Source organism: Salvelinus alpinus, chromosome 21 (genome assembly GCF_045679555.1).
Source record: "Salvelinus alpinus chromosome 21, SLU_Salpinus.1, whole genome shotgun sequence".
NCBI lineage: Eukaryota > Metazoa > Chordata > Actinopteri > Salmoniformes > Salmonidae > Salvelinus > Salvelinus alpinus.
The window spans coordinates 5,594,301-5,602,451 of record NC_092106.1 but is presented as its reverse complement, the minus strand read 5'-3'; positions in this window follow the sequence as shown (position 1 = coordinate 5,602,451).

Sequence of the window (8,151 nt, the reverse complement as noted above, 5' to 3'; positions counted from 1 at the left end):
TGACAGAGCCAAGTGACTTGGTGTATAGCGAGAATAGGAGAGGGCCTAGAACAGAGCCCTGGGGGACACCAGTGGTGAGAGCACGTGGTGCGGAGACAGATTCTCGCCACGCCACCTGGTAGGAGCGACCTGTCAGGTAGGACGCAATCCAAGCGTGGGCCGCGCCGGAGATGCCCAACTCGGAGAGGGTGGAGAGGAGGATCTGATGGTTCACAGTATCAAAGGCAGCCGATAGGTCTAGAAGGATGAGAGCAGAGGAGAGAGAGTTAGCTTTAGCAGTGCGGAGCGCCTCCGTGACACAGAGAAGAGCAGTCTCAGTTGAATGACTAGTCTTGAAACCTGACTGATTTGGATCAAGAAGGTCATTCTGAGAGAGATAGCAGGAGAGCTGGCCAAGGACGGCACGTTCAAAAGTTTTGGAGAGAAAAGAAAGAAGGGATACTGGTCTGTAGTTGTTGACATCAGAGGGATCGAGTGTAGGTTTTTTCAGAAGGGGTGCAACTCTCGCTCTCTTGAAGGCGGAAGGGACGTAGCCAGCGGTCAAGGATGAGTTCGATGAGCGAGGTGAGGTAAGGGAGAAGGTCTCCGGAAATGGTCTGGAGAAGAGAGGAGGGGATAGGGTCAAGCGGGCAGGTTGTTGGGCGGCCGGCCGTCACAAGACGCGAGATTTCATCTGGAGAGAGAGGGGAGAAAGAGGTCAAAGCACAGGGTAGGACAGTGTGAGCAGAACCAGCGGTGTCGTTTGACTTAGCAAACGAGGATCGGATGTCGTCGACCTTCTTTTCAAAATGGTTGACGAAGTCATCCGCAGAGAGGGAGGAGGGGGGAGGAGGGGGAGGAGGATTCAGGAGGGAGGAGAAGGTGGCAAAGAGCTTCCTAGGGTTAGAGGCAGATGCTTGGAATTTAGAGTGGTAGAAAGTGGCTTTAGCAGAAGAGACAGAAGAGGAGAATGTAGAGAGGAGGGAGTGAAAGGATGCCAGGTCCGCAGGGAGGCGAGTTTTCCTCCATTTCCGCTCGGCTGCCCGGAGCCCTGTTCTGTGAGCTCGCAATGAGTCGTCGAGCCACGGAGCAGGAGGGGAGGACCGAGCCGGCCTGGAGGATAGGGGACATAGAGAGTCAAAGGATGTAGAAAGGGAGGAGAGGAGGGTTGAGGAGGCAGAATCAGGAGATAGGTTGGAGAAGGTTTGAGCAGAGGGAAGAGATGATAGGATGGAAGAGGAGAGAGTAGCGGGGGAGAGAGAGCGAAGGTTGGGACGGCGCGATACCATCCGAGTAGGGGCAGTGTGGGAAGTGTTGGATGAGAGCGAGAGGGAAAAGGATACAAGGTAGTGGTCAGAGACTTGGAGGGGAGTTGCAATGAGATTAGTGGAAGAACAGCATCTAGTAAAGATGAGGTCAAGCGTATTGCCTGCCTTGTGAGTAGGGGGGGAAGGTGAGAGGGTGAGGTCAAAAGAGGAGAGGAGTGGAAAGAAGGAGGCAGAGAGGAATGAGTCAAAGGTAGACGTGGGGAGGTTAAAGTCACCCAGAACTGTGAGAGGTGAGCCATCCTCAGGAAAGGAGCTTATCAAGGCGTCAAGCTCATTGATGAACTCTCCAAGGGAACCTGGGGGGCGATAAATGATAAGGATGTTAAGCTTGAAAGGGCTGGTAACTGTGACAGCATGGAATTCAAAGGAGGCGATAGACAGATGGGTCAGGGGAGAAAGAGAGAATGTCCACTTGGGAGAGATGAGGATCCCAGTGCCACCACCCCGCTGACCAGAAGCTCTCGGGGTGTGCGAGAACACGTGGGCAGACGAGGAGAGAGCAGTAGGAGTAGCAGTGTTATCTGTGGTAATCCATGTTTCCGTCAGTGCCAAGAAGTCGAGGGACTGGAGGGAAGCATAGGCTGAGATGAACTCTGCCTTGTTGGCCGCAGATCGGCAGTTCCAGAGGCTGCCGGAGACCTGGAACTCCACGTGGGTCGTGCGCGCTGGGACCACCAGGCAGCGGCCACGCGGTGTGAAGCGTTTGTATGGTCTGTGCAGAGAGGAGAGAAGAGGGATAGACAGACACATAGTTGACAGGCTACAGAAGAGGCTACGCTAATGCAAAGGAGATTGGAATGACAAGTGGACTACACGTCTCGAATGTTCAGAAAGTTAAACTTACGTTGCAAGAAATCTTATTGACTAAAAATGATACAGTGCTGCTGAAGTAGGCTAGCTAGCAGTGGCTGCGTTGTTGACTTAGTTTGAAAGTGTAGCTGGCTAGGTAGCCTCGGTAACTGGCTAGGTAACCTCGACAATTACTCAAAAACTACACAATTATCTTGACAGCAAAGACAACTATGTAGCTAGCTAACACTACACTAACCAAGTCGTTCCGTTGTAATGTAATAGTCTCTACAGTGCTGCTATTCGGTAGACGGTAGACGTTGGCTAGCTGGCTAGCTGCTGGCTAGCTAGCAGTGTTTCCTACGTTAAGAGGGACGACAAATAGCTGGCTAGCTAACCTCGGTAAATTACGATAATTACTGTAATCTACACAATTATCTTGGATACGAAGACAGCAAAGACAACTATGTAGCTAGCTAACACTACGCTAATCAAGTCGTTCCGTTGAATGTAATAGTTTCTACAGTGCTGCTATTCGGTAGACGTTGGCTAGCTGTTGGCTAGCTAGCAGTGTTTCCTACGTTAAGGACGACAAATAGCTGGCTAGCTAACCTCGGTAAATTAAGATAATCACTCTAAAACTACACACTCTAAACTACACAATTATCTTTTACATTGAAGACAAGTGCAAAACGCAGTATCACTCCATGCCATGCAATGCATTGAATGACACCTTGCACTACAGAACATTGTCTGTACATGGTCACTGAAATGTTCTACACAGTTGCTTAAACTGTAATGATTTGAACGCACGTCTAACAGTCTACAGCATCTGACAATGACACAATGGAAGCTAATAATCTACTAACTTAAATCCTGCATTGGTCTGCAGTTTCCTCACGGCTCCGATAAGGATTCCTCTGAATGCGATGTCACTACTGTAGGTCTTGTTGGGCGCGTTTGAAATGCAGAGAGGTAAACATCTTCTACATGACTTCTTGCTGCCAGGTTCCCAGGGTTCTAACTGTTGCCACTCACAGAGTGCGAGCCCGAGATGAACACTGTAAATATCAGGATGATGCGGTCATTTGGTTCTGGGATATAACAGCCAAGACCTGCAAAAAATAATGTCCAAATAGGTGAATGTGTGAGTAGTTATACTGTATGTGCAGCATTTGTGTGACAGAGGTGTTATATTTTATGAACGTCATTGTAAATAACATGGATGTGTTTTCCATTATTTGCATCAGATGACTTGTCCCTAAGCAACCCCCCCAGCCCTCAAAAGAAGGGACCATAGTTGCAGTCCTCTGTGTAGGTGAAACTGCAAAAACAACCGTGTTCACCAATGACATCTGACATACAATACAATCACTGACACAACAACGGCTAAGAATCTAACAACACAGCATCTAACAATGAGACAATGTAACCTAGTAATCTACGAACTTGAATCCTGCGTTGATCTCCTGTTAGTCTTCTCACGGCACCGCTAAGGGGTCCCTCTGAATGCGACGTCAGTACTGTAGGTCCCATTGGGTGTGTTTGAGATGCTGTTGACTACGACCAGCTCAACGGTAGACTTTTAAAATTCTCATTTAAAAAGTCAACTATACTGTAGTGTGTAGGTTATAGAGATGACATTACTAAGCGGTAGTAAGTAAATATATTCGACATTACTTTCAGTCAGGATCCCAGGAACCAGCAACAGCAGAGCTGTGGAGAGAACAGGTGCAACGGTCCTCATACTCATCATGTATTCAGGTCCCGGTTGGAAGTGTACAGTACTACATTTTTATGTTGATCCAGTAGCCACTCCTTATCGGGGGAATTTCCTGGCAAGGACAGAAACGAATAAGATGTTCTTCCTCTTCCCTTTATCTGATGCTATTGTGCAATGTATGTGTAATGTATGTTTTGAACTGGCATGTGGCGTGAGTGCCAATCTGTTTACAAGCGCTATCATCCCAACTCCTTGTCACACATTGTCATGCCAAATATTCCATTTTTAGATGCCAATAGACTAGGAGCTTAAGTTTCACTTTCTCCACTGGGGGTCACCATTCAGTAATTACTTAGAATGAGGGCCACAACAATTAATTAAGGTAAAGTATGCTGAACAAAAATATATAAACTCAACATGCAACAATTTTAGTTCATATAAGGAAATCAGTCAATTCAAATAAATTCATTAGGACCTAATCTATGGATTTCACATGAACGGGAATACAACTAGGTGCACCTGTGTAATGATCATGCTGTTTAATCAGCTTCTTAATATGCCACACCTGTCAGGTGGATGGATTATCTTGGCAAAGGAAAAATGCCCAGTAACGGATGTAAGAGAAGTAAGCTTTTTGTGCATATGGAACATTTCTGGGATCTTTTATTTCAGCTCATGAAACCAACACCTTACATATTGCATATATATTTGCATTCAGTGGACATGCTTACAAATCAATCGAGATATGCTCAATAATATATTTTTCATTATGAAATTGTGCATGTTGAATAAATTCAATGCTGTATATGAATAATGTCAAACCTAACAGTTCTTTTGTACAATATCTCCATATGAACTTATGTCAGTCACACTCCCTGTATTGTATTATTACTATATTCCTATAGCTCTGGCTATGTGGAGTATAGGGATCTAAGTCTCACATAGAATAGTCTGGTTAAGGAAGAGTTCATATACAGAAGGTCATTTGAGTGAACTATCTGTTATGTGAAGATATCCAGTCTGTTTATTGTTCTTGATTATTCTGCGGATCAATTCCCTCCCCTCATCCCGCAGCTCGCAAATCTTTATCCTGCTCTCTCTGCCTTTGAATATATCTTATGATGCTCCAGAATGATGGCTCCAGAGTTCTAATTCCTAATTCAATGTCACGCCCTGACCTTAGAGATCCTTTTTATGTCTCTATTTTGGTTTGGTCAGGGTGTGAGTTGGGGTGGGTATTCTATGTTCTATGTTTTGTATTTCTTTGTGTTTGGCCGGGTGTGGTTCTCAATCAGAGGCAGCTGTCTATCGTTGTCTCTGATTGAGAACCATACTTAGGTAGCCCTTTTTTCCACCTGTCTTTGTGGGAAGTTGACTTTGTTTAGGGCACATAGCCTTTGACCTTCACGGTTTGTTTTTGTAGTGTTTATTGTTTTTTGTCGGCGTCATTCTAAAATAAAGAGAAAATGTACGCTCACCACGCTGCACCTTGGTCCTCCCCTTTTAACGACCGTGACATTCAATGGTTCTGGTCCTGTGCCTAATCACCAATGTAGACTACCATTTTGTCAACAAATATGCCCCTACACCAAATATTATTGTAAATAAATCTACAGTGGGCTCTTTAAGATAACTTTGCTTCTCCACCAGGGGTCACCATTCCAGTATGTAACAACTTAAATGGAGGGCCACAACAATTTTGATATAGAATGAAGGCATGCTTCCAAATCCTTCAAAATAGCTCAATAACGATTTTTTTAATTATTAAATTGAGCATGTTGATTTGTTAGATATAATAATAATTTCCAACCAAACAGGCTTTTGCAATATACAGTGCATTCGGAAAGCATTCAGACCCCTTGACTTTTTACAAATGTTGTTACTTTTACAGCCTTAATCGAAAATTCATAAAATATTTTTTCCCCTCATCAATCTACACACAATACCCTACAATGACAAAGCAAAAACAGTTTTTTAGAAATGGTTGCAAATCTATTAAAAATAGAAAACAGAAATACCTTAACATAAGTATTCAGACCCTTTCCTATGAGATTCGAAATTGAGCTCAGTCCATCCTGTTCCCATTGATCATCCTTGAAATGTTTCTCCAACTTGATTGGAGTCCACATGTGGTAAATTCAATTGATTGGACATGATTTGGAAAGGCACACACCTGTCTATATAAGGTCCCACAGCTGACAGTGTATGTCAGAGATAAACCAAGCCATGAGGTTGAAAGAATTGTCCGTAGAGCTCTGAGACAGGATTGTGTTGAGGTACCAATCTAGGGAAGTATACCAGCATTGAAGGTCCCCAAGAACACAGTGGCCTCCATCATTGTTAAATTGAAGAAGTTTGGAACCACCAAGACTCTTCCTAGAGCTGGCCGCCCAGCCAAAATGAGCAATCAGGGGAGAAGATCCTTGGTCAGGGAGGTGATCAAGAACTCGATGGTCATTCTGATAGAGCTCCAGAGTTCCTCTGTGGAGATGGGAGAACATTCCAGAAGGACAACCATCTCGGCATCACTCCACCAATCAGGCCTTTATGGTAGTGGCCAGACGGAAGCCACTCCTCAATAGAAAGCACATGACAGCCCGCTTGGAGTTTGCCAAAAAGCACCTAAAGGACTCAGACCATGAGAAACAAGATTCTCTGGTCTGATGAAACCAAGATTGAACTCTTTGGCCTGAATGCCAAAGGTCTGGAGGAAACCTGGCTCCTTCCCTACAGTGAAGCATGGTGGTGGCAGCATCATGCTGTGGGGATTTTTCAGCTGCAGGGACTGGGAGCCTAGTCAGGATCAAGGGAAAGATGAACGAAGCAACGTACATTGAGATTCTTGATGAAAACCTGCTCCAGAGTGCTCAGGACCTCAGACTGGGGCAAAGGTTCACCTTCCAACAGGACAACAACCCTAAGCACACAGCCAAGACAACGCAGGAGTGGATTCGGAACAAGTCTCTGAATGTCCTTGAGTGGCTTAGCCAGAGCCTGGACTTGAACCCGATCTAACATCTCTGGAGAGACCTGAAAATAGCTGTGCAGCGACACCTCCCCATCCAACCTGATTGAGCTTGAGAGGATCTGCAGAGAAGAATGGGAGAAACTCCCCAAATGCAGGTGTGCCAAGCTTGTAGCGTCATACTCAAGAAGACCCGAGGCTCAAGACCCGTCATACTCAAGAAGACCCGACCCGATCGCTTCCAAAGGTTCATCAACAAAGTTCTGAGTAAAGGGTCTTAATACCTATGTAAATATGATATTTCAGTCATTTTATTTAATTTTTTGGTAAAAAAAAATGTTAAACCTGTTTTTGCTTTGTCATCATGGGGTACTGTGTGTAGATCGATGAGTAAAAAAAGGATTTAACAAAATGTGGAAAAAGTCAAGGGGTCTGAATACTTTCCGAATGTACATACTGTATCTTATCTCCATATCAACCTACAGTACATTATGTACACACTTATGGAGATATAGTAGATCTGATCATGCTTTATTGTTAGATAGTGTGTTGAGATACACTTGAGAAGTCATCTGAACTCTAGTAACCTCCAGCCTCACCCAAAGTAACCTAGACTCTGCAGCATCAGCATCAATGGAACAGGTGCCGGCCTTAAAGGGGCATTGGATGTGGACATAAACCAACAAGTCCTCAGAATAAAGCATGTACGTTCTGAGGGAACACGGAGTGTGGTTTACCTTCATCTGCAATTGATTGAATGATGGCGTACATCTTCCCCACACCCCACACACCAGGAGTCAATGCAGACAAATTCCTGCCCTGCAGCTGTGGAGGGACACGAAATGACAACGAAACAATGCAACAGTGGACGTTTGTGAATTTTCAGGTGTTCAAGCCTCAACTTGCCATGCAGTGTTCCGAGGGCTGAGACGGTCTCTTAGAAATGCAGCCCCCCAGTCAACTAGCTGTGGCACGTTGCCATTATCATCACATCCCTGCATTTATCTGTGGAATTCAATGTTGTCTCCAACAACCTAAAGGAACAACAATATTATGAACATTGCTTGAAGATATAAAACACATACACACACGCATGCGTAGAGACACCTACAAACACACACAGATACACACACAGGCACAAACACAGCCACGGTTGTGCAACATTCAAGATGTCACAGACATTCTCCTCATTCTTGTCAGCCCTCATAGTTTGCAATAGTTTTGAGATGTAGGCTAACAGACCTACGTTTCAGAGAAAGGGGGCAAGCTGGGGGACAAGACTGGTCTGATACAACTGATTTAGGCTATACATAGGCCTACATAACATAGATTATAAAATGGCAAAAAATAGATATAAATAGGCCAAT